A 25381-nucleotide genomic window follows, 5' to 3' on the forward strand; every position below is an offset into this window, starting at 1 on the left:
TTCTTTGAACTGTTACGATGTTCTTCTCGGTGCGATATAGGACAACTGTCGGTAGACGTATGCGACCTATTACACATGTATTTGACAATGTGTCACGTTCCTAAATATGCTAGCGAACGAAAAAGAAGCTAAGTACTGACACAGGTGTAGTCGATAGGACCAAGCGCAACATTACAATCATACGATTCCTAGGGTGACATCTGGGACGCTCACCCCATAGCATGTTCAGAGCACAAAGTAGACAATAACGAAGCACACCCTTAGTCAACCGCAAAGCGACGAGACGTGTTTGAGCTTGTTCTCAGCTACCTACTACGACCTACCGATGCCTATCTGAGAAATTAACGTGTAAAATTTGTCTAATAACCCTTATAGGATGTGAAGCTAGGCACGGCCTGAAATGGAACACAGTTCCACGTATGCGTCTGCACCAGTTGGTACGAATTCTGCTATAGCTATTTGTCGTAATCAGCTCATTGCTTAACTGTTCGTAAACACTAGTGTTCGATCACTGCGTCACCGACTTCGCGCAGCGGGTAACACCATTGTGTGTGCGCATTGTTGCAGGCTATAGAGCCCATATCCCCCGAGGAGGTTTTCGGGCAGTGAGTGTTGCACTTCGCGGCCTACAAAGGATAGTAGCGGCGATGGGTATTGAACGGGTGCCGGCACACGACATCGCCCGCGTCAAGCGAATCGGCGAAAAAAAGCAGCAGCAGCAGCAATAACAATAACAGCCGCAGTGGAGATTTCCTCGATGGCCAGTTGAAGTCTGGTTACTGCCGAGTAGGTCTGGTGTATAATGCACAGGCATATCGAAGTGGGCGGTCCATGCGACCCTAATTTATGTATGTCACAGCTTGAGGGCACCTCTTATGATTTTTTTCGGTGCTTACAAATCTATCTTATTACATGCAATTTAGAAAAAGTGTAGGAGAGATAAATATGCTATGGCACTAACAATGTAAGCTAGATTAATTGGTTGTGTTACTGCTGACGCCAGAGGCTATTGATGGTACCAGTCATAATGTGAAACGTTGAAAACATAGTAAGCTGCCTTACAAGGGGCTTTAATCAACTTGACCTGTAGGATCAACTGATGTTGAATGTCGGTTAAAGGCTTGCGTAAACAGTTTAATCGACAAGTCGACGCTCCGACCCTCGGGTATAATTCGATTGTTAAAAATTCTATACGGCAAAGCAAAGGTATTGCAATTACATCATCAATGACCACTTGGGAAAAAATATGTGGCATTAGGCAGCGCGTGTGATCTGATTCAGGACCACCGTCAGTGATCGGAATCCGGACGCGCAAGTTGAGGGTATCAGAACGCCAGCATGTTCGAGCGTTGCAACAGGCTCTGCTAAACCAGCGAGCATTTTTTTTACTTGCAATAAACAACATTTGATGCTTTGGATCGATGAGAAGAATAAAGAGGGTCAATACACACAAGACGTTTATGTAACTATCACTTCCGCGGTCCTAAGTAGCTTGTTACGCTATCCTGTTTAGACGTGTAAGCCTGACGTATCGCTCAGATGACTCAGTTAGGATAACTCAATCCATCGTTAGCTATAAAATCATCATAAAAAAGTTGTGTATTTGGTGTACTCGCTAAAAAATGGTGCGTAAGTTTGTTTATGCTTTTCCTTTTTATGCACTTCTTAATAGAACTTTGCATCTATTTATATTAAGGTTCAACATTTGTTTGCTCCGCGTAGGCGTCCGCATAGATGCTTCGAATCTTTCAGTTCTTTGCCGTAGGCGATTTGTGTTTCTGTTAACTTTCGCTGCTAACCATTGTTGTTAGCATTTCTGCTATTTGCGTCGTGGGCGTGGACGGTCTCTACCGACCCGGATTTGCCGCACCCGTGTTCATCAAGAAAGAACGAGTGCTTCGTGTTGTCCGGCGCCGTCGAACAGATCGGCCACCTTAAATTTTCTATTGATCGTTAATTCGAACTTGTAGTTACAGAAACAGGTTACGACTAAATTTGTGGATGCTGTTGTAGCCTTCTGGTAGACAACGGAACGATTCAAATGATTAGAATTGTTTATCTGAGAATATATGAAATCGAGATGGTTGTAGTACCAATAATCAGTAGTAGAAACAGTGTTTATAGAATTGGTTTATCAATTTGATCACCCCCGTTAATGGGTTTGTCATAGCACATCTGCCTGTCCCTAACAGCTCGATCCTCCACGACTGATATGAAAGGAATAAGCAATTGATTACGCCGTTTACCATCAACTTGCTATAATGTTGTGTTTTTTTAGAAAAAAACTCAGGAATTATCCCATAACCTGAACGATATAATGTAAGACTAGTTATTCTTTTGCGGTGAAACGTGAATGTAATTTAAGATACATACAATGATGTTATATACACGGTCGATATGCATATACCATTGGTTTCTCTGTATATGTGTTTCAATATAATCAAGCAGTATGCGTGTCTGTGCGCAGATTTACTATGTTTAGGATACCAATAACTTGATACAGGGATCGCATCATTTGGCCATATCGCCGTACAGACTAGTGACAAGCGTGTGCGATTTTCAGGAAAGACTGATGCGTCGGTAGCCATCGTCGGTATCCCCGTTCAACGACGGAACGAGCCACGTGCTCAAAAATAGGTTAGCCGCTGAAGCAGTAGCAGTAACAAAACCTGCAACAGCTGCCGCAGCAATGGCATCAGTGACGCCTGACGTGTCGTGGTGAGTGGCAGCAAGGATCTATATATAACTGTCGCTACTGGTAACACCCAGAACACCCGCGTCTGCACCTGAGCAAGGGTGCTACGAAACCATGGTCTGACAGTAAAATTTAGAATGAACCCAACGAACGACAGCATCATCATTCAATATTGTCGCTAGCCAATACTAAGCGTTTTCCTGTCTATATACGTTTTATCGTTACAACCGACCGGCGTTCTCGTGCTACTACGTTTTCTGTCTCGAGCGCCCTGGTCATCTCCGATGCCAGCTAGAGAAGGGAACACATCGTGACTCGGGACCACGACAAGCCTTTTCGTCTTCGATATGGTCATGAGGCTCGGCCAGACTTCATCTCGTCGTCGAACTCATCCCCTTCCCCTCCGGGGTTGACGACTTCAGATCCTTCGTCATCAGTCGGGGCCCGCTTCAGAGTACCCCGTTGTCCGCAGAATGCAACCAGTCCAGTAGCAGCGGCTTCCGCAGCAGCAGGAGCGGCATTGGAGCACCGAAATGAAGGCGGCGTCGGCGGTTGACGCCGGCAACATTCTCCGCCAGAAGCAGCAGCGCAAGGATGAGTGAGGTGTGCATGCTGCTCCAGCTGCTGCTGCTGCTGCTACTTCTGATCGGTCGTATTCGCTGCGACGCTGGCGGTTGAAGTCACCGCTCGCAGCTCCTGTGGCCATTACTGGTACTTCCGAGGCAGCGAATGAACAGAATGAGCTGGCTCGGAACTCAATGAGAATCGGCTGGTTGATTCGCTGTTGGTGGAAGAAAACGCTGCTGATCCTTGACCCCTGGACCTTTTTCTTCAACCGACAGAAGTAGTAGTCGTCATAGTAGTGCTAGCAGCAAACAACCCCCGCGATGAGGCACGATGATCGTCGATGTGTACGTTAGCGGCAATAACGATAGCAACGGCAATAGCCACAAGCCTTCAGACATGCTGGTTTGTTCAATTGGCTTGTCCAACAAGACAGAACGACTGACTAAAGCAGACCACCAGTAGAACGCCAGTATGGAATGAAATGGTCTATAAGCGATGTCTGTCGTAGCATAGACAACTGCCGATGAGAAACAACGCCAGCCAGCGAGACAATCAGCAAGTCAGCCAAGCAATTGCCGTCGCCAATAGCTCTTGGTCATCTTTTTCTTCTTTTACCACCAAAGCTATGCCTGAACTCCAATCTGTTACCTTTCCCTTTATTTCTTCCCGCGCTCCTTACCGTCTCCTTGATTCGGCTCCACGTCGCTGCCGAAGCCACTCCCCCACCGATAAACGGCAACCGACGATTACGCTCGTTCGAGATACAAGTAATGATACCGAGCGGATACGACGGAATCGAGGACTTCAAACTGAACTTCTCAATCTATCCACTCGTTACCCTGTGGATGGCTGAAATAACTGTAATAGCGCAGGGTACAGATCTTCGTAAACGAACCGTTGAGAAAAAAAAAGATAACACAGCAACATGTACGGATCTTTTTGAGCTGCTTCGATAATTCCTTCATAAAACACTTCCATATATATTGGGTATATTTCATTCCCATATATTTCGATTCTGATCGCGAAAAAATAATCTGTGTGCCAGCCTTCATCTAATTACACTAAAGTGATATACAATGTTGTATTTGTGCTATTTTTGCTGCTACAATTCACATACGTTTTCAAGTTACCTTTATAGATCCCTCCTAATTAGATTTAACATAATCTACCAAGTTCTATAGATTTCAATTAAGAAATCGAATCAAGCCAGTATTCTGCCTCAGTGTTTCCCAGATTATAATCTGAAAGCATTTTTTTTTTAAGTAAAATGTAATATTAATAAAGCTTATCTTTTCATAATCAAACAACTACATTCTTCACTATTGACAACTGGTTGGGGTTCGTCAAGAAAAATTACGTCTCATGCGTGTTGCTACGCGCCCCCCTTGTACTAACGTTTGTTTTCTTTGATGTCAAAGGCTCTGGCGTGTGCGTCCGTGCCAAAATTCGTTCTGCCTTGGGTCAGCGCGTAACACATTTCAATTGTTCGAGAAAAGTCAATTTCGCATATACGACACGTTAAACGATATAAATATATGACGGGGGTTGGGGTTCACTCGTAATTGCCTCGTACAGCTAAGCCAGTAATGGCTTAATCTTAAACAAATTGTAAATAGGAACAAGCTTGAGTTTGAAAGATTTGTGCGTTGATGAGATCTGATTTATATTTAGCATAAGGAAAATTAGCCGCTGACAAAAACCTTCACAATGGTACACCCACCTACTATCTCAATCATCCGTGTTTATTGAATTTTAATTTTTAATATATAGATCTTTATAGCATACGTCAAATGGCTTGCCTTACTTACTCCACCCGATCTTTTTTTAGGCCTTTTTTAGCTCATCGAGTCATAAATAAAGTAGCTTTTTTCAGACGCAGTGAACGAGGTGAAAGTCGTAGCGCAGCATTTTCAGCTACGACATATAATGCTTCGTCTCAAAAGTGATACCGCCTTCTTATTGGCATTATTATTAGTACTAATATTGTAGAAACGTACTTTCGACTACGGCTCTGGATAAGGCCATAAAAAGTCTCTGCACTGAATGAACGAGAGTATGAAAGAACCGCCTACCATTCAGAGGTGACCAGAACAATACATATATATATATATATGAATCACTATAGTGATTGTCGAAATATGTTTTCATTGTATAACTGAGTAACGTGAAGAATACCTCACGTATCGGCCATGCGATGCGCGACGATGTCATGTCGTATGGGGCTGTAGAGTTCATCTCTGACAGGGGAGCTGATAGATGATTAGACTAGAACAAGCTGGAGACAGTTTGCCTTAGCTTCTTCTCTCTCACTCATTCTTTCATCATTTTTTTTGCTTTTGCTGAGCGTCTTTGGCGGCTGGTGCTTCGATGCACCGACAAATGAACGGTGGTTGGATAATATGCTAGTAATGGTCTAACACAACGAACTTTTTGCGACGGCGGTCAGGTTCGCGCAGGCCAGGTCAGATCGAGTCGCCTCGAAGTCAGCCTCCATACGCGTGGCGCGTCCCTATTCTTACCTTTCTACTTCATCCCGTCCACTCCTTCGTCCTCCTTCTCTGAAAAAGAGGACTAGTTCGTGCTACCCAGTGTATCAGTCGCGTTGGTCGGTCGGTCGGCAGGCAGGCGATGCTTCGTCTATTTGTCGAGCGAGTGTTGCCCATCGGTTGCCGATAAGAAACGCGCGCCCGCGCGAACCATAGAGGGGAAAATGAACGTTTTCCCACTACAAGCTGTTTCTCCTATTATAGCTATAGAGGCTGCTGCTGCAGCAGCAGCAGGTTCGCTTGTTTTCTGATGGCCTGGTGCCACGGCCTTCTGTACGAGCCTCCGTCCGAGTTTCTTGATGCTTCCTGCCGATGCTGTTCCAACTTGCGAGTCGAGCAAGCCGCTTCCGACCGTTGTCGTTCGTTTATTCGACCGCCCGCCCGCCTAGGAGATTGGACGGCGTCACGCGATGTCCCGGACCTCAGCCAAGAGCTGCTTATTTCTTGCCGCGGCCGTATACACTGGTGCTGCTGCTGCGGCGGTCTCGCCGTTCAATGTACTTGTCTCAACTGAGGCGTCTTCGCATCCCGATCAAGCTACCCACCTACTTCGAAATCCTTAATCTGCAACGATGCTTCTGCGCCGATCATCGGACGAAAAGTTGCCTCCGGTGCCTAGAAGTTCCTGCTGTAAGGGTAGCGTCTTGCCCAATAAGCACGTATATTCCTTTCTTTCGGCAGTACAAAAGGCTGTTGTAAGGAACAACGAACAAAAAAACCCTTAAACTTTTTATTGGTATTTATATGTATGATATGTACATTAAGCAATACTTTATTTAAGTGTAAAAGACACAGCAGATGCTCACATAGGTTGGACTAGTTTTAGGAAATTATGCATTCACGTACTTATGATATGATGGCACATAAACTAAAGCTTATGAACGACATGATGGTTTGTTATTTAAGGCTATACAGTGAATCTCAATAGCCAATGCACCGTTAGTTCTACCCCAAAGTTGAGTCGTTCCCTTCGATAACAGAGCATAATGGCATATCGCAGACACCGAAAAGGCAAAATGAACACAATATGGAACATTTCTTTAATGCTGTTATCAGTGGCTTCTCAAATGTCTCTTTTGTGCTCAGTCGTCGGTAACTATTCTACAAGTGACCTCTGAAATCATTGTCTTTCTGCGTACTCTTGAAGAAAGGGGTGCGAATCTTTTATTTGGACGGTGACGCTGTGATGTTGGAACGAGGCCTCAGAGACATGGGCTGCACATTGCCTTTTCGTTATCTCGTTGGCCGCTCGTGCCCTTTACTCTGTATCTTTTTCCATCAACGAACATATCAACCCGGGGTCACTCAACAGCCGTATCGGCGGTCTCAAACACTTCACGCGAAACGAAGTATACCCCGCCTCTAGAAACGGCCAAACACTTCTTCTCGCAGCTTCTTCTGATCTTCTCTAACGGTCTCGTCTACACTATCTCTATGCGCAGCCCGCTCCTGACCTCAATGTTACGCTTTAGTTTACCGCTTACTTGGCCCGGTTCGAGTTCATCGATGACCCTGCCGATACACCGACCTGCCAATGAAGTCGCCTCCCTAACCACCATTCATAGGGTAAAGTGAGTTTCTTGCTTGCGTTTTCTCTATGTTATTTCATGGTATGCCTCTATCGGGCCTTGACTCTCCGTTAGCTTCTTGTTCCGAAAGAACCCAAACGGACGCACGAGGCCTGGGTTAAAAGGGAGCGTACTGAGCAAAAAGAGGAGGTGCCCACAGTGAGAAAGAAGCCACAGATAGCAGATAAGTGAAGTGAGTATCCTGATTACCTCCTGGCACGCAACATTCACCAGGAGACTCGCGTACGCACTTACTCCACTGTTGGAGCTAAGCTTTGGTGACTTGAAGAGCCTTTTTGGCTTTGAACACGGCCGCCGGTATGAGGACTATATGTTTTTCTATTCGTGTTAGCTCAAAAGGATGATCGTTTGCCAAAAACGCCGGCAAACGAGTGGTGATGGCAAGGGCCTGAACGATGAGACGGGTAGGCGTCTAGGCTCTGCTAGATCATTCTACCACTATCACCAGCACGACTACTACACGTGTGTATGCGACGTCGACGACCTACTGCAGTAAAAACTAGGGAGAAGTATCGTCCCTACTACTAGCAACTATCAGAACAGATATTAACCTTTTTCAAGCAGATTCCTAGTCTACTTTATTCTCTCTGCACGCAGGACTAGCAACGGTAGTGTCAATACCCCTGATCCTCACCTGCTGAAGGCACTTGGTCAGCAATAAAAGTGTTCGTTTTTTCGCCTCAATTAGCGAAGTTCTGATATGGTAAATGGCCGCTGAAGCCTTATAGAAGTTCTCATCTATGAACTTATGACATACTAATACTCTAGATTAGCAGAAATTGGTAGTCCCCATGAATACAATGAAGCTATAAAGTGAAGCTTAGAAGATCCTTTAGACTGTCCAAACCTGCAAGCAATAAGTTTACTTTTGTTCGAGTCCTTTCCAAAAACATAGTTTACAGGAAATCGAATTATCAAGGAAAGGTATCATTGACATGGTACTCGAATCCGAAACACTTTGAAAAACAATCGAGTAATAAGTTAAATTATTGGCTATCTCGTTCATTTTCTCCTTAAATACTTTTTCGTCATCAACTTGCTTTCATTGCTTGTACAGTTCAACAGGTTTCTTTGCACAGTAGTGGGTCCTGGTAACGCGATACAATTTTTTGATAGTCCGTCCCGTGTCTCATCAAATCAGTGACTCTTCTACTTAGCTAGCTAGCTAGCAGGGGTCATTCGCCGAGGACTCTTCGAGTATATCGTCGCCGACCGTTAGCTTTTACCACCTAGACTGTTGCTGTAGTTCTCACTAGTCGAAGACCTGTAGGGCCTACTTGGCCGAGTCGTTATAGCCGCATGACTACAAGTTAACCTAGCGTTCAACTTGGCGACCTACACAGATTCTCTATTACGTCCAGCGCCTATTCGCCAGTGCTTGGCGAGAGCTTAGCTTCTGCTGTGCATTGACGGATCTCCAACTCCGCCGAGGAGGGTATCTCTCGTCTTTTTATGAATTTGTTCCTGCATTTGACGACTCCACCCAAGACCCGACCGAGCACCGAGCACGATGCACCCACAGCCAGCAAACCCGCCGACCATCACACAAAGACGGGCCAGCGAACGAATGATGGCACATGCTTCATGAGCACACATATCATCGCCATGGCGTTATAATACACCAATATCCTCGCATATACACAGAGTTTGATGTGGAGTTCCTCGCCAAGTTTGCCATCAATGCATATACTCGGCCTTCTCGGCTGAGACGAGGCTAAATGAATATACACCCTGTCGCACAATATCCAAATACGTGTACACATGCGCATCGAGGAAAGGGCCGAAACAAGACTTACGGCCTCAGGACAGCAGTAGTAGCAGCAGCAACAACAACAACAACAACGACGACGACGACCTACTTCGTCATTATCGTCGCTGCAGTTGCCGTTGTCGCTGTCGACATCCTTCGCCTAGCACCCAAAGAACAGTCAGTCGTCATTTTTCTAGGCCTAGCGATATAACGTAGGTGGAAAGGGAAAGAGGAGAACCGTTCAGCGAAGGCGTAAGCGGGATCTCCGAACCCACAACGGCCGACGAGTTCGCCATCTACTCTAACTTCTTAGCCGATCAGTGTTGAACAAGGCGTACGTGTGAGTCGGATGGCTCCAGAAGGCTAGTAGAAGTGGCCTGATGGTAATGGGCACTGTGTTGAAGAGTGAGCTCGGCACACCTCAGTCCTGCCGCGGAAGCTCCTGTTGATATTGCTTGAATCTACCGTAGACGCCACTATCTGTGGGCGGATGGCAAAGCCTCCTCGAGAATCTGTCAGTTAGAAGCTGCTGGGTGTCACCACGACAGATTGTACAAACACCCAATTTAATTACCTCGTACGAATATTATATGTAGCACAAATTGAACGAAGTTATTGGGCTTGCTTTCAGAGACTCCTATTCGCAGAAGTAAACAAAGTAAAAAAATTCATTCCATGTGTAATTACGTGACTCTAGATGTGAAGTGGATTTGTTTCCCAATACGACATATTAAGCAAGCAAATGCTTGAGTCGTTGACCGATGAGGGAACATAGCTAATTAGATGCAAGTAAAAATAATATTCGAGACGCTCTCGGGCTCAAAGCTTTATTCGAAGTAAGTGTTTATTAACTCGAAAATCTCGGATAGATCTATACATGTATACCATTTTTTATATACATATGTTACGCATGCCCTTGGCTATAAGCTGTTGTTGATAACTCGACTACAAGCGGTCTGCGCACGGTCTAAGGAGGCCTGACGTGGAAAGTCGACTGATTCAGCAGCGATCTGTGAGAAGGTATTCATTTTAATTTGGAACATCGGAACGTTAGTTCTCAATTAAAGTGTTTATCGATCAATTCAACTCTAACCAGCCCGCTGTTTATTGCTAACTAACTTAGCTTTGCTGCGTGTACGTATCTGTTTGAGGGGCATTTCCCATGTGTTAGCAGGTTCTGGCAAGCAAGCAGAGACCGAAAAAAGAAAGAACAATTATGAGCATTTCAGGATAAGCGGGAGGCGGATGCCTGTCCTAAAACGTTTTTCAAGAAGGATCCACCTCCTGCCCTCGATGACCAGGCCGTCGCGGTCTGTAGAATAGTGACTCTCTGACCATTCACTGCGGAAACAGCAAAAACGGTTCGGCGGTTTCGTAGGGTCATCAGCCCACGCCCCCGTGCAATCAACCCTTTTCGTTCAAGCGATGGCCCTGCTCTACGGGGCGAAGTAGGCGAGGAACCAGATAGAGTGACCAGCCTACCCTTCCATACATATGCAGTTCCATAGTTCTGCGTATATCTATGGTCGTGCTGTCGTGTCAGCGTCTACGAAAGTGGCTTTTCACAACAGAAGCCAGCAAACGAAGCAAGGTGGGTGCAGCTACGGGTGGGTAGGCGCACCGTTCGAGTAAACCTTCAGAGACCAAAGGACCGAAGCTATGTTGAGGTGGACGATGGAATATGGGACACAGAAACAAGAGGGACGATCGGCCTTTCTACAGTTCACAGGTCTCTTCGCTTTCAGACACAGATCTTTTTGATAACAACCTTGCTGCCACCACGTCAAACGAAGTCTTCACTCCCTTCAAAAAACGTCAGAAGAAATGGGACAGTCCGAAAGTAGAACAATTAGCAGGAACGATTGGTGAATCGACAGCGGTTACTCTTTACCGAGCCTAATTTTTTTTGAGGGCGTTGAGCATTGGATTTTGCCGATTGTTCGAACCTCATGTTGACGGTAGCTGGGGGTACGTAACCGTTCAGCATTTCGTGTGATAACGGCAGGATCCCAACGGGAACGGGTGAGTACGTCTACCGGATGAGCTTACGGTTCGCGTTCGACAGGTGCTACCTCGTTTACCAGAAGCTGAAGACACAAGCCATGTATGCTTCAAGGTCAAGATAGATTTGGAATTGCGGCCCAGTAGCAGCGTTGGCGGGACGACAACATTTCTATTTTAGACACTTTTGAAGTGTAAATTTCAGTAGAGTAATCGTATAGAAGACTTGCGGTGGTGTTCTTCGTAACCAAAAAAATACTAATGAATTTATCGTAGAGCCCCGTATCACTGGGCCTGGATAATGCACTTTTATATCGTCAACTTAAACACCGCCGGAGTCATACAAATTACTCTTCGAAAAGAAAAATAGTATCCGTCGTAACATAAACCTATTGTTTTCTTCGTTATCCTATTTTTTTTTGTTCTTCTAATAATTCGATATATTAATTTAGCTTACAAGCGCAGCGGTCATCTCTAGCCCTGATTGCATTACAACTTGGTAGTTTAGTCAAATCTAAATTCAGATTTTAAATTCAGAAAGTAGGGGTCTCGGCTCAGCCATACTGCTCTGTGCTGAAGGAACTTACGCGATAACGCGTAACAGACATTCAATCTATTTCATAGGTCGAGGGGGAAACTGAGCCGTGTACATTACACGGCCTATGAGACTTCGATGAAAAACTGAATTTATTTAATACATTTGGTCGTTTAGACGTTGGTGTATGACGTAAAAAGTTCGAAGGAATTCACAGTTTCCTACTTACGCATCATGTATGAACGTGCTTGCTGCTTTCAGTTGTTGCAAATAGTAAAGCATCGGCTTTGATGATAGTCCTTTTTGGTCCTTATTATAATCCTATTTTGAGACATTCCGTTATTCGACCGCTGGCTTTTGTTATCAATATGGGGGTCGAGTGTTAGTCTCCTTCGGATTTACATCAGTCGTTGTGGGTCTTTGTTGACTAATATTAGACAAACGGCTTTCGTTTGAACCGATTGTTATTTAATTTTAGTTAAGGTGCTAATTTCATTTGCATCGGGCCTATTTTCAGTTCGGTTTAAGGCCGTAATGGCAAATTTTACGTGTTCAACACAACTAAACAATTGCTTCTCGAAGAACTCGTCTAACCACAGACTCAAGACGCGTATTACTCCCAGCACTAAACGCTCTCATTTCGCCTATTTTATAATTGTACAATCAGCGTTAAAAGCCAATCTATTTTTTTCAATTTTCGGGGTCTACGAAAAGCTGCTTTTTTTCTACTGGGTCCGTCTGGCTACTAAAAGTTATAATCTTTTCTTCCGAATTCCTTTTCTCAAGTAGGGCTCGGAAGGAGTCGTAACCATTTGGGTATACCGATTCCTTCAACGCAGGTAGTTTGAATGAGACCTATAGCTCATTAAGGGTCAAGCAAATTGAACTTTAGGTTAAATAAATAAATTTAGTATATCTTCGTAAAAAGTAAAGGTATCGACTTGGTTGTCGATTACAAACGCTTTTGTTGGTGTAATGAAACCGATTTTTTCTGTCAGAAAAAACACGAGTAATTATTTGACGCGAACGATCAAAATCGGTGGAATTCTCTAGAAACCAAATAGAGGGCAAAAAATTTTGGTCAGGTATAATATCTCGGTTTAATAGCATCTATTATTTGAGCGTGTCACACGATTAAAAGTTGGGCCAACATACAATAGTTCCATTCAACTTTAGGGGCATATAAAGTCACTGCCCACGGTTAGTAGCCTTAGGAGTATAGTAAAATTCTATAAAGTTTGTAATCTATACAATAATGACGACGTTGAAAACCTATTTTCGGCGTTATGCTGAGCTTTCTATGATGACCGTAAAGCTAGATTACCTGCGTTATTGCAAATGGAATTGGTTAAAGCGTTCGATCAGGACATATTTTACGGCTCCATTTACTAGAACGGTTTACGTCGCGAGAGGTTCTACGTATTCGGATCTAGGCTGAACTGAAAAAATACATGAAAACATTCCGAAAAGCCATCAAGAACAATAGTCTGTTGGAGAACTGATTTCTCTGAACTCTCTCAGAACTGCTATTGCATTATAGCTTAGTCGACAAGTTATCAAACACAGGTAGTTACCGTTTAGACACAAGTTGACCTATCTGTAATTTTCTTGTCTGTGGTCTAATCGTTTCTGCTCGGGTACAACTAAAGACGAATAGATTCAACGTAGTCTTTTATACGTTTATTTATTTACGATACCCAGCAGACCGATCCGAGCGATTTTTCATCCGAATTTATTGGCTAACTCCCTAGTTAGAAATGCCGTCAATCTGGAAATTGAATATGATATTGATGTGTTTTTTTTTTTTGGTTTGTATCGTTTTTGTGTGGATAGGTGTACGTCTAGCTGGATCTCTAGAGCTAGCTAATATTCTCTAAGGGCTTTTTCCAGAGGTTGTAAAGCGAAGAACTGTGACCAGTTGCTGTTTGTGTTGTTGAGGCCGAGTGACATTCGAAACAGTCGCGTCTTAGGCCATCGCGCCTAGTAGACTTAAGGTTTAAGAGCCGCTTTTCGGAATACAGGCACCAGCAACTAAAAGACACAACAACTTTCACATGAACTATTCTCCGATTTCTGCTGTTTTTTTTTTTTGGCTGAAATGTGTCACTGTATTCTATTCAGTACACATTTGTTTGCTGGGGTAAATGATAGAAACGTTACGACCCCCCGTAACGCACCCACCGGAGCTTTTTTTTTTGTCACTTTTCAGGGCTTTATTTCATTAAGGCAGACCTCCACGTGGTTGTCGCACGCAGACAGGAGGCTGGAACGTAACACTGCCCGATAATCATGCAATTTTAAAATTCGATCACAAAATCCTCAATTTCCTAATGCTAACGCGCGCTTGGTTCGTGTTTGTAAAATAATTCAGGTATTGCTATTTGAGATAATTTAGGCACAGTCAAAATATGCATATTTAACCCAGAGGATCTGCATCAAAGGTCCTTGTTACATCATATAAAACACTGCTACCTGGCCAAAATGGGTACTACGATTTAATTATGGTATTCAATCCCAAGCAGTCGACCTCCACTAGTGGAACTCATATTTTTAACATTGAAAAGAGAAGAGATTTGTTATAGAAGGTGTTCGGTACATGACAAACGGTACGTGTGTTCTGTCTCCGTTTAAAAACATATTCCTCCGCACTTATTATCAGGTATCTCGTATCTGTCTTGTTGTCCTATTTTAGGTGCAGCTTCGGTGGCCAATATCTGGCATGAACGATCTGTGGGTGTTACCGAGAACAACTTCGACAAGTATACTAATAAAGGTGGTAGAGTCATTGAAAGCATGTTAGGTATCGTCGTTGTGACATACAGGTCAGTCTTTCTAGACCCCACATTGTACACTGGGACTCGTATCAGAAGAATCGCTCGTGTGCATATGTTTGTTTGTTTATACAACATACAAAGCCAGTATTTGTCTAGGCGTCTTCGGTCTAGCCTTCCTGTATTGTATTATTATGAAGCTGTTACATGCGTATGGCCGTGTCTGTGTGATTGTGTGTGGAGACTCAGACTTTTTGTTGGCATTGTGATCGAGTCAGTCTCGAATTGACTCACCTCAATAGACACCCGGACCACCTGAAAGTTTAGACGACAAACTTCCGTGAAGAAGCCCAACAGGCTCTTATGTAGCATGCGAGTGTCGTAGTCACGAGCGTTGAGACAAGTAGATAGCATAGGCGAATGCAACATGAGGCTGAACTTAGATCGATTGTCCCACGGACGAATGTATTTTCGAACTTTTTGTTTCTTATATTGTAAATCATTAGCATTGTTCACTTTGTATGTTTTAAGGCTGGCGTTCGAGTTTACGCTTTAGAATGCCAGAAACACCGATATGAAATTTCCAAGTTCATAGAAATGTTCCGATTGCTTTTGACCATTCAAAATACATCGATTGGCCAAAGTTAGCGAAGTGCTAAGTGCTACTATTAAGTTACTAATACTAAAATCGAGAACTGAGAGGTTTTCAAAAACTCCCCGACCTATCGATAGCATTCAACGTCGTCATCAGCTCTTCGTCCTCTCGTGTGCTCTATCTTCCCGGTAACTCCGGTAGCTGGCAGCGGATGGGGCTACTTGTTATGGCTGAGGGTACGATTTCTGCTAAGTGAATTGGCCAGGAATAACAGCGCAGGTACCAGTTAACAGATACGAAATGTCTGCCACATCGGTCAGCTGCCGCTTGCTCGAATTGCCGCCTATCGAAATTAGATAATCGCTCTAGGACTGCCATCTTCGTAGTTGTTACTATAACGGCAGATGAAGACTCGCTGATGCGATGCTATATATATGTAACTACGGCTCTGGGCGATCACTTCTCAAGCCAGAAAACAAAACCTGAGAAGGGGTACTCCCCTCGGTATTCCAAAATGAAGTTGAATGGTGATCATTTTGTGGAACTGCTCCGCCCCTCGAGATTGTCCTTCGTCGTTTGATCGAGAAAGTGATTTTGAGAATTTGCGAGATGTAGAAGATATCGTCGTTGTCTTTGTAGCTCTGAGGTAAGAAAGCCTCAGGTTGACTTTCGTCTATACACCTGCCGACAATTTTCATCGTTTTTCCCTATTCTCTCTCTCTCTCTCTCTCTCTCTCTCTCTCTCTCTCTCTCTCTCTCTCTCTATATATATATATATATATATATATATATATATGGAAACGAGCGCACACGAGTGATTTTAAAACCATATAAACGTAACCAGCACAGGCATAAATGGACGAAGCCGCTTAATGTGACAGTTGCACATTTTGGCCTATATCATTAAGCTCGATCATTAAACGTAATCGACTCAAAGGCTTGTGACGCCAGTAATTACACGTACGTCAATAGTCACCTTTCAGTTTGATCAACATTTTTGGAAGCGTTCAGTATGGTTCATACTTTTATATACCCCAATAAGAATTGTGTTTCTATTAGGGAGCGCTTTCTTTACTATTGTGCTTGGTAAAAATTAATCGAGAAAAAATTAACGAGAATATGAATAGGCCCTTCAGATCGGAGAGGTGACTGATGGATCCCACTACCGTGCCGTTAGTTCCCGTATCTTGCGACTTGGATTAAAAAAGCTCCTTCCACCGGTCGTCTTGTAACCTATAACGTTTGTAGCTGTTCTAACATCGACCCTGCATTGGCGTATATCTATTTACAGGATCGTTTTTCTTTTGCTTAGCGAATCATATGGACTTTGATGAAATGAAATAAATTATCGATTTGGACTATGGCCGAACCTAGACAGGGTGCCAAAGCTCGCATCCGTGTTTAGTTGTTGCCATACTCTCATACTTAGAGACCCATCAATATAGACGCGCATACAAATACACACCCTTTACAGCGCCTCTTTATCAAGCAACAGAAAACTTCACCGATCGTTTTGCTCCGTTGTCGTCGACAATCGTCCACTTTTCAATACGCTCTAGAATAAGATCCTGGTTCAGCGACCGAATACCGTCGCACTGTCGAAAATACAATGTCGGATTGCCCGCGGCTCCGGCGAATGATCGGACGACCGCTCAAAGTCATTGAATTGAAATCGCAATAACGTAGTGTGAGTGAAGACATGATCAAGACGGGCTCTGAGGAGTCGGTCTGAAGCCAGAACGAGACCAGGAACGCAGGAAAAGAAAGACACCAAAGAAATAAGTCAAGCAGCGGCAACAGAGCTGGGACTGTCAAACGACACTAAAGGCCGCACCCTACCTGTCCAGTTGGGCCTTTTGCTATTGAAGCAATGGCTGACGACAAGCAATGTAAAGGTCCGCTATGATCTTACATTCTTAGAAGCTACACAATGTCTATCGTAAGTTGCCAAGTCTGAGAAGATATGTTTAACTGTGGTGATGGTAAGCTGAACGTCCGCTTTACAGCTGAACACAGTACGGCACGGTTGATGGTAAGGGTGGCAGGGTATTAGCCTCTAAATGTCGTACAAAGCGCCTAAATGCCCTCACCTTCGAATACCTTCGAAAACCATATATCAGCAGTTGAGCACACATAGATCGACAGATGGCGGCGACACCTTGAAGCATCTCACAACACTCCGTTTTTGAACGAAATAATTTTATTAAAAATAGTTTGGAAGCCCCTTACGGCCGTATTTAATATTGAGTAATCCTAAATTCTGCCAAAGAAAAAAGCAATTATTAATTTTTTCGTTGTATAACTGCTAACTGTTCATTGAGTAAGTGAAAATATCGCAAGACTGAAAAGTTGAACTTAATCTTAGTGTTTCCATAGAAATAGCACTTCGTGGCTATCGTCAGACAAAACTACGCAACCCCACAACTGTTCGTAGTCTTTTCGCCAATTAACTCGTTCGTATCATAACTGGATTCAGGCTTTCGTTATGTTGATCATCGACCTGACAAGTCGTTGTAGCAGCGGCAGTAACGTACCGCTTGTAAATCGATGTTACGGTTGAATCCTTGAACATGGCGGCAATTGAGCTCGTTCTTCGAACGAAATTCAATCTTGTCGTTGCTCGACCAGCAATCCAGATGCACTGGCAGCGACCCGGTCTTTGTTAGCTAAAAGGTTACTGTGGCTGGGCACGCTCAGAGTCATCGCGTCGTTCAAAGATGGCTGGACAACGTCAGCTATCTCATACTACAAAAAGGTGAACTCCGAAAGAGAATTCTTTAGGCTCTCCTCTAGAGACGGCCTATCTTATTTCCAGATAGGTACATTCCTCGAATACGCAGTAACAGGCGTTCTTTAATAACAACGATAACAGTAATAATAATAATAACTATCGAGTCGAATGGGACGAAGAAGAAGAAGATTAACACTCTTGTTCCTACCAAGATCCTACCAAATTTGATATGAGTACGTTTTTTTTTTTGAAATTTTTGATTTTGATTCATTCTTCTGAGATCTACTTCTGTTCTATCAACGTTACGTACCTGCGATCACTTGTCATGGTCATATGCGTGATACAGTTCAATGGCGCCGCTTGAAAAATCAATTTCGAATAGACAGAGAAAACTGGGTTTTTTACGAAGCTGCTTATGCGGACCTAACTGTCGGGCCCGTTTGCAGGCACGCAATCTATTCAGTGGCTGTCGTTTTAATGGGCCCTGTGCCGTGACAGTTTCCGCTACCTCAAAGGATTTAGAAAGTACCAGGCAGACACTTGGGAACTTACCCCAATCGAAACGACGGGTTTGTGAAAAATTTAGTCCGTAACACGTCCATGTAAATGATGTACATTGAGGATAGAGTATGTGCGTCACTTAATATAAGCCTCGGGTGTAGGAAGAAAACACTCTATGTATAGGGAAAACGACTCATAAAATCGTCTGCTGTTTCGGTATCACAGATCCGACGTAGAACAACTACAACTCACAGAACATAGATACACCATCTGAGCAGAACTAAAAAGCGAACTATTTACTAAAACTTTATCGGAGAGACAAAATGTGAAGGTTTTAACATGCTATAAGCGTAACGTACATATTTATCATATTAACTTACACATGTATTATGATTATTTCCGCCTGTCTTTCGTTGCGGTTCTGTGAATCAGGCTAACTTTGAAAGCTGCTCTCTGAACGTAGAATAGTTTACGTACCTATGGCCGCTTCTTAAATATCAACGTTATTTGAATATAGCAGTTATTGGGTAGGAAAGCTACAATTAGGCTTGATCGTGCAGTGGAATTGCTTCATGGAACGCAACAACTATGCGGTAGAAAAGATGCTCTGATCAGAGCTTGTTCGGGCCACTCTGTCGGACGAGGTCAAAAATTCGGTTCGTCTGCGTTTTCATGCTATATCTACTTAGCAATCTCTACGTCGCGCATAGCACAGTAGTATACATACGTTGCCAGCCAGACAGACGGACAGGTCCTCCGTGTCTTCGCCATGGAGACATCACCATATCGCTCCTGCGTTTGCTAGATAAGGCACCAGTCGACCTGAATACTTCGCCAGTCTGAAGCCTCCATTTCTTTCGTATACAGTAATCTGCGTGGCCGCAACCTAGCGAGGTGCTCGCTAGTGAAGTCTGTGATGACCAACCTGTAATTAGCAAAAGAGACATTGTGAGCTAGATCTGCATACCGAAATGAAAGAGGAACGAATCCTAAGCAGTACGTCGAAGAAGACGAACGGTCACCGGGGGCAGGTGCGCGCCCTCGTATACAATACCTGGCTTATCGGGGGACCGCGACTTATTGTGTGCAGGCTTGTAATGCCGTTGCTATCGCTGATTACTAGGAAAACAGCATTGACAAAAAAAAAAAAAAAAAAAAAGGCTCGTTTCGAAAAAGTCGTCTCAATGCAACAACTTTATAATATAATAGTTTAGCATATCGTGATTTTTTTCGACGTTATACCCACAGTTTAATATCTTCCTTGTTTGACGAACTGCGCTCATCTACTGAAGGCATTGATATTGGCAGCGAGATCGAAGGAATCGATCCTCTATCTCAACGAACGAGAAGCGATACACTGCTACGAAAGAAAACTTCTGCTGCTAATTATAGACCACCTGTTACATAGCGGCGCTTGAGGTGGTTCAAGTCACCATGGGCCAACCTGGTGAAAAGTGCGAACTATGATTTTTCAAAGGTTTTTCTGCTACTACCACAGGCGGACGTTGCTGAAGAGCCGCTTGTCATCGCTCTTTCGATGGCTAGTGTTGCTTACGTTATTGTTGCAGTGGCTGCCGCTGTTGCTCGTTTCGCTGGGTCTGCCTGCCACCGCGTCATTGGCTACCAAATGACCCTTTCTCCGCCCACGTATAAGGTTCATGGTCACCCTGCCGCGAGCATGTCGCAGGCTGGCCAACAGCTTCTCGAGCACTGCCGGTCTGTCGATCAAGCGAAGCTATTGATATGATACCAAGCGAAAATTTCACCATGCACGTGTATGCCCCTTACCAAAAACACTATAGTACAGATTCACCTTATTTTAGCAGCCTTCAGTACAGCCCATAGCTGCGCATAGCCAATCAGGCCAGCAAAAGCCGAATTACGTAAGTATAAACTGTAATTTTTTGTTTCACGATTGACTAAAGAGACAGTGAATGAAGCTAAGGGGGAGCTCATGGACGTCCTGGATCGATCTAATTTAAAATTTCCCAGAGACCTTTAGCTTCAGCAGCCAGATACACACACTGTCTCGTCTGTGCAATGTATATACGACCGATCACATAGTCCAACGAACGATAGCTGTCGAGGAGGACAACGGTTCGAATCTGTCTTTGGCTTGTGTTTGAACGATTGCCACCTCGGTAACGGACGCCATGCATTGCGTGCAGGTGTTGACAATATCTTGACTCGGTCTTGAGATCATTTCGATGTAAACAAAGCTCCTTGATTATTGTTATTCTGCACTTTCTTAGAATGCCAGATATATTGAACAGACAGCCTCTATAATATACTTTCTTTCAAAAAACTTTCGGGGCACCTGTTAATGTGAGATAGATGCATTTACATTAACCGGAAATAGAGCTTGTCCACACCTTTGCAAGGAATGATCGGCCTGGCAGTTACCGACTACAGGTCGACGACTAAAGGTACTATCGCCAGCTAGCAAATCCCCAAACAAAATACCTAGTACATATGAGAAGGGAGCATAAATAGATTACGTCACCATCTATCGATAACAGTAAACAACGAAAACATGATGTGAAATTTTTGGCCATGTAAACCACGAAATGTCTTCGGTTGGCTGCTAGAAAATTTCCCTTATCTTAAAAACAAGTACATCTTGATTGCTTCTCGCAAATACATCTGATCCCACATCTCGTGTGGGTATGGGTCGATCTGCATAATCTGTTTGCTTTCGTTGTCGTCTGCTAGGTACTACCGGTACAATGCAACTGAGGAAACGTTGCCTAGGAAAAGTGGATCAGATAAAACATCGATATGAGGATTAGAAAATCGTCACTGTGTTGGATGGTAGAGCTGCCCGTTTTTTTTTTTGGAGAAAAAAAAATCTATCCATAAACTGTTCAAGACGATCGCGGACCTCCGCTGTTTTCTACAGTGATCTAAACAGCAATGTAAACACTTCGAGGTGAACAATATGTGACGTATGGCTGATGTAATCTAGAGTCTTTAAATGTAAACTTGAATAAACATACAAAACTTAATAATTTTTCAGGCACAACGACATCGATGATATCACAATTGCCACCATCATTACTCATTTACCTCGAGTAGGTTCTTGCCCCAAAGTGGACTTCATCACTTAACTTCAAAACGTATGTAGGCCTATAGAATTGTGCAACAATGCACATATCATTTGATTACACATCAGGGAACTTCTGACGGGGATAAAAATTATATGTCTATAAGAAACCGACTAAACATAAGGAAGACACGCGCCGTAGAAATAGAAGTCAGCTTATGCTGTAGTAAAAACTGTCCAGCAATGAAGGCCTACATCAATATTCTATCGTTCGTTCATGTTCCATTGCTAACAACCACGCCCTCGTCGGCTCCTATAGGCAAAATGTCCTAGTGTAAAACGTACTATAGTAGCTTCGATTAAAATATCATCATACCTGTAATTATCAGCGATACGCATACTTTCACAGTCATCGACCAATACAAGGGAAGTCTGCCAATTACTATGCATTCATTTTATATAATTTCAAGGTATACCGTATACTGACGCGGTCAATTTAGATCACTTCACGGAAGCGGATACGAACATCGTCGACCGTCTCCATATTATTGATAGCCGTTTTGTTTTTTCAGTCCCCGACGGCGGATGATGGTCGAATCTTGAGTAGAATCTATATTAGAGTTTCATACATTATTGAGATCTTTTGTTTCACTCATGGAAGGTACTTGGAAAAGTTTTGATGAAATAAGCCACGCCTTCGGATGCGTCCATTAACATATGATGTGTGTGCTCCTGTTTGGCCTTAAATGTTTCTATGTATGTGTATACGTTCGTTATTAGAAAACAATATTGTTGATGAATATAGCGCGGGAGGACCTTTTCAATAACGAACGATTTCTTCTTTTTTTTTCCTTTAGACAAGCGCGCACGTGTGTCAGTACGTGGGTGGATTAAAGCGTATTCTGGCCCGAAAGCGAAAACAAAAGCATTTGATGAATAGGATCCAAAGCCACGTGTACTTCGTTACCCCAAGTAGGTGTGATTTACTGCGATTCCATGATGAAATCAAGCTGAGTTCCGAGAACGTAGGGGTTAGTTCGCATGAGTGCCACCGAATCAAGCAAGTGCTTATGGAGTTGTATATACGTTGTCGGAAAAAGGTAGTTACTTTTGCTTATGTGCTTGATAAAACTGAGGTGAGCATGAGGATCTGTTCGTTGGTAAATCTTGCAAAACAGCATATATTGTATATATTTTGGGCATATGTCGACGGCCAACGGGCAAATGTAAAGCCTCTGATTCGCGTGCTGATTTATGGCCCAAAAATTGGTTAAACATAAATAATACCATATAGCTGCATGCATTTACGTACGGGGAACGCATCAGAAGACGTAAGCGTCACGATCGTTCAATGAATTATCGGATTCAAATTCAAATCGTGCATAGATCACAACAACAACATCGCATTCCCCATTTTACGATATGTACACCCTTTCATTGATCAATACGCTTTCCGTAAATAACTAGGGTTTTGAAAATTCGGCTTTGGAGTATTCGCATAAGCAGAAATTAGGGCTCCTTCTCCTGTGTCCTGATCCGTACATGCAACAACAGCACAGAACACAGATGTACCTAGTTATATAATTGCATGCTGATGTATAGTATGTCTGTTCATTCGCTTGTTTTGAAGGGGGCAGCACGCGGCGAAAGAAATAACGATCCCGACCGCTTGCGATGAGGAACTACACGTACGGCCGGCTGGATCTGGACAAATGCTGCGGCTATACAACATTGCGAATCCGTTCGGACTCAACGATTGCTGCCGGCGAAATACGTTGCTGTCACCACAGTCACTGTCGTGATGGTAGTGGGTGAGCATCAAAAGGCGGATGGTGCTGACGATGATGATGGCCGCGAATGATCGGACGATGAGCGGCTGCAATCTGGCTGTCGCTACCGCCATCATTTCATGAGGTCGTATCGCGGGAGAATCGTGACCGGAGGGGGTGGATAAAGGAATGTACAACAACATCTCCTCACGCACTTGCTCAGTGCAGGAAATCTTTCATAGGCAAACCGCTATGCATACGCACACTGGCACACAGATACTCGTACACTACGTGCCGAGTGAACATCGCGGAGTACACAGCACGAAATGGAGTAGTCGCAGCGGTACCTCACTGGGAAAAATCGCCGTCAGTGCCACAGCCACGGGGTGGCCGACTACGGAATGGTTTCGGGGCTAATGGGGAGATGCAGCGATTGAACGGCACCACCTGTGTACCATAGAATTGATCAGTTTGGTATACTTACGAATGTCCGCGCCTGAAACAAAGCGGTTTGCTATCTCTAATTTGCTTGTGTTTTAGCCGTACGTTAGAGTTTATTGTCGGCTAATGCTAAAAGAATCCCATTTTTTTTTTATTGCCGGTTTTTCGGTGGTTGGAACCCTACTAGCCATGAATTGAACATTAGCAGTTAATGTTCTGCAATTTCTGCTCTCAACGTCATAGCTCCTTTTGCTGCTGCACCATCTTCGGGGCACAGCTTCGTTACACCGTACTTTCACTACCTACAAACCACCGCTTTGTTCGATTAACTTTTGCGTAGCTCTAGCCATGTCATAGGCTGCTACATATCCTTTCGTTGTTCAATATTACGCTATTGTGTCGCATAGATAGAGTGTAGTGAGTCTAAGACTCATCGTTTGCTTAAACATTGAACCGTCGGATGTCGACTTCGTCGTGAGTTCCGATCAGCATTCCTCTCTGTGGCATGACCGACTGGTGCAAATACCTCTAAGCCACTCAGAGCTCTCGAGCTAACTTGGTGTTGTTCCTTGTCCGTCATCGGAGCATACCATCAGTTCGTTGTTGTTGTTGTTGTTGTTGTTGATTCACTCGCGGTCTTCACTCCTATCCGTCTGTTTCCCCCGACCTTTTGTCGCTTCTCACTGTCTCGTGCGGGCGCTTCGTACGCACAGGTACAGCTACACGAAAAGCCCTAGCAGGGCAAACAGCAGCTCGAGCTTAGTTCTTTGGCTGCGTAGCCGCATTACCTTAGCATTGGCCTGGTCGCATTGTAAGACATTGCCACGTCTTGTACCTCATGTGTAGCTTTGTCTACCACTGAGAGCGGTCTCGACAGATCTGCTTAACAGAAGTTCAATATCGTACAGTCGATAGGCAAGGCGGATGAGTGAAGTGGTTACTTCGTTTTCGTTCCCCGGTGATTTCCTTCCACTCAGCTGCCTCCTCCAAACTAACATCTACCGATCCGACGCCCCCACGACGAATACCATCGTGACGTAAAATCGACTTCAGTTTATTTTGAGCTACAGATACAACGCCTCGACGTATTTGCGGCACTTGATTTTCTTCACTGCGTAGCTACTCAGACTTACGAGCACACACACATACACAGAGACGTTTTTGCGAAGTTCGTCCTTTCCTTTGCTGCAGTAATTCAGTTATGTTGCTGCGGCCGAATCGATAGCCGTGATGACGTATCGAAGTGGATGTGTCAAAAAGCAAAAATGCCAGGAATCGTTGTATCGATGAGGGTATGCACCACCTCGTTAGAGACGCGAAGACGACTGCGCGGCGCAGGGAACGAGGAGGACGCAATTTATGTAATGAAGACGACGATCAAACATGACCGTTGTCGAATCATTAATATTAAATAGATAAAATAAATACAATTTAGAATTGTAAAGTATTCTTGACGCGAATGAGTTTACTGCTTTCCCCTGACAACGGCCCTTATACGAATTAACCGCACGCTATTCTCACACAAGCTATTTCACTTCCTGATTGCTTTACCACTTACCCTACCGGCTTGAGGAATGTGCTAAAAGATCTAGATTGATCTGCAGGAGATCGTGCGCTTAAAATCAAGCCAACAATCACATTCTACCTTCAGCAGCCTTTACCATCGTGCCGACCTTTATTACGTCCCTTCGTTTTCATACGCGCGACATCTGATAGTAAGTTGTAGGGTAAGTGAGCAGTTAACTAAGGCTCAGCTAAGAATGCGGGGAATTCGTATAACTTATCGTAGCACACACTAGAGCAAAGTCGAATAGAGAAACATTCGAATTTAGTCTTGAAAATATGGA

The 25381-nt window shown here is 43.9% G+C and overlaps 1 long non-coding RNA gene across 1 annotated transcript; it reads left to right on the plus strand.

Annotated features, from left to right (window-relative positions):
• The first annotated feature begins 22215 nt into the window (after positions 1 to 22215).
• On the plus strand, positions 22216 to 24981 carry LOC147752911 (uncharacterized). Its single transcript, XR_015312789.1, has 2 exons — positions 22216 to 22296; positions 22955 to 24981. It is a non-coding gene; the product is annotated as an uncharacterized LOC147752911 (long non-coding RNA).
• The last annotated feature ends 400 nt before the right edge of the window (positions 24982 to 25381 follow it).

The sequence above is a fragment of the Varroa jacobsoni genome, unplaced genomic scaffold (genome assembly GCF_002532875.2).
Source record: "Varroa jacobsoni isolate VJ856 unplaced genomic scaffold, vjacob_1.0 scaffold_896, whole genome shotgun sequence".
NCBI lineage: Eukaryota > Metazoa > Arthropoda > Arachnida > Mesostigmata > Varroidae > Varroa > Varroa jacobsoni.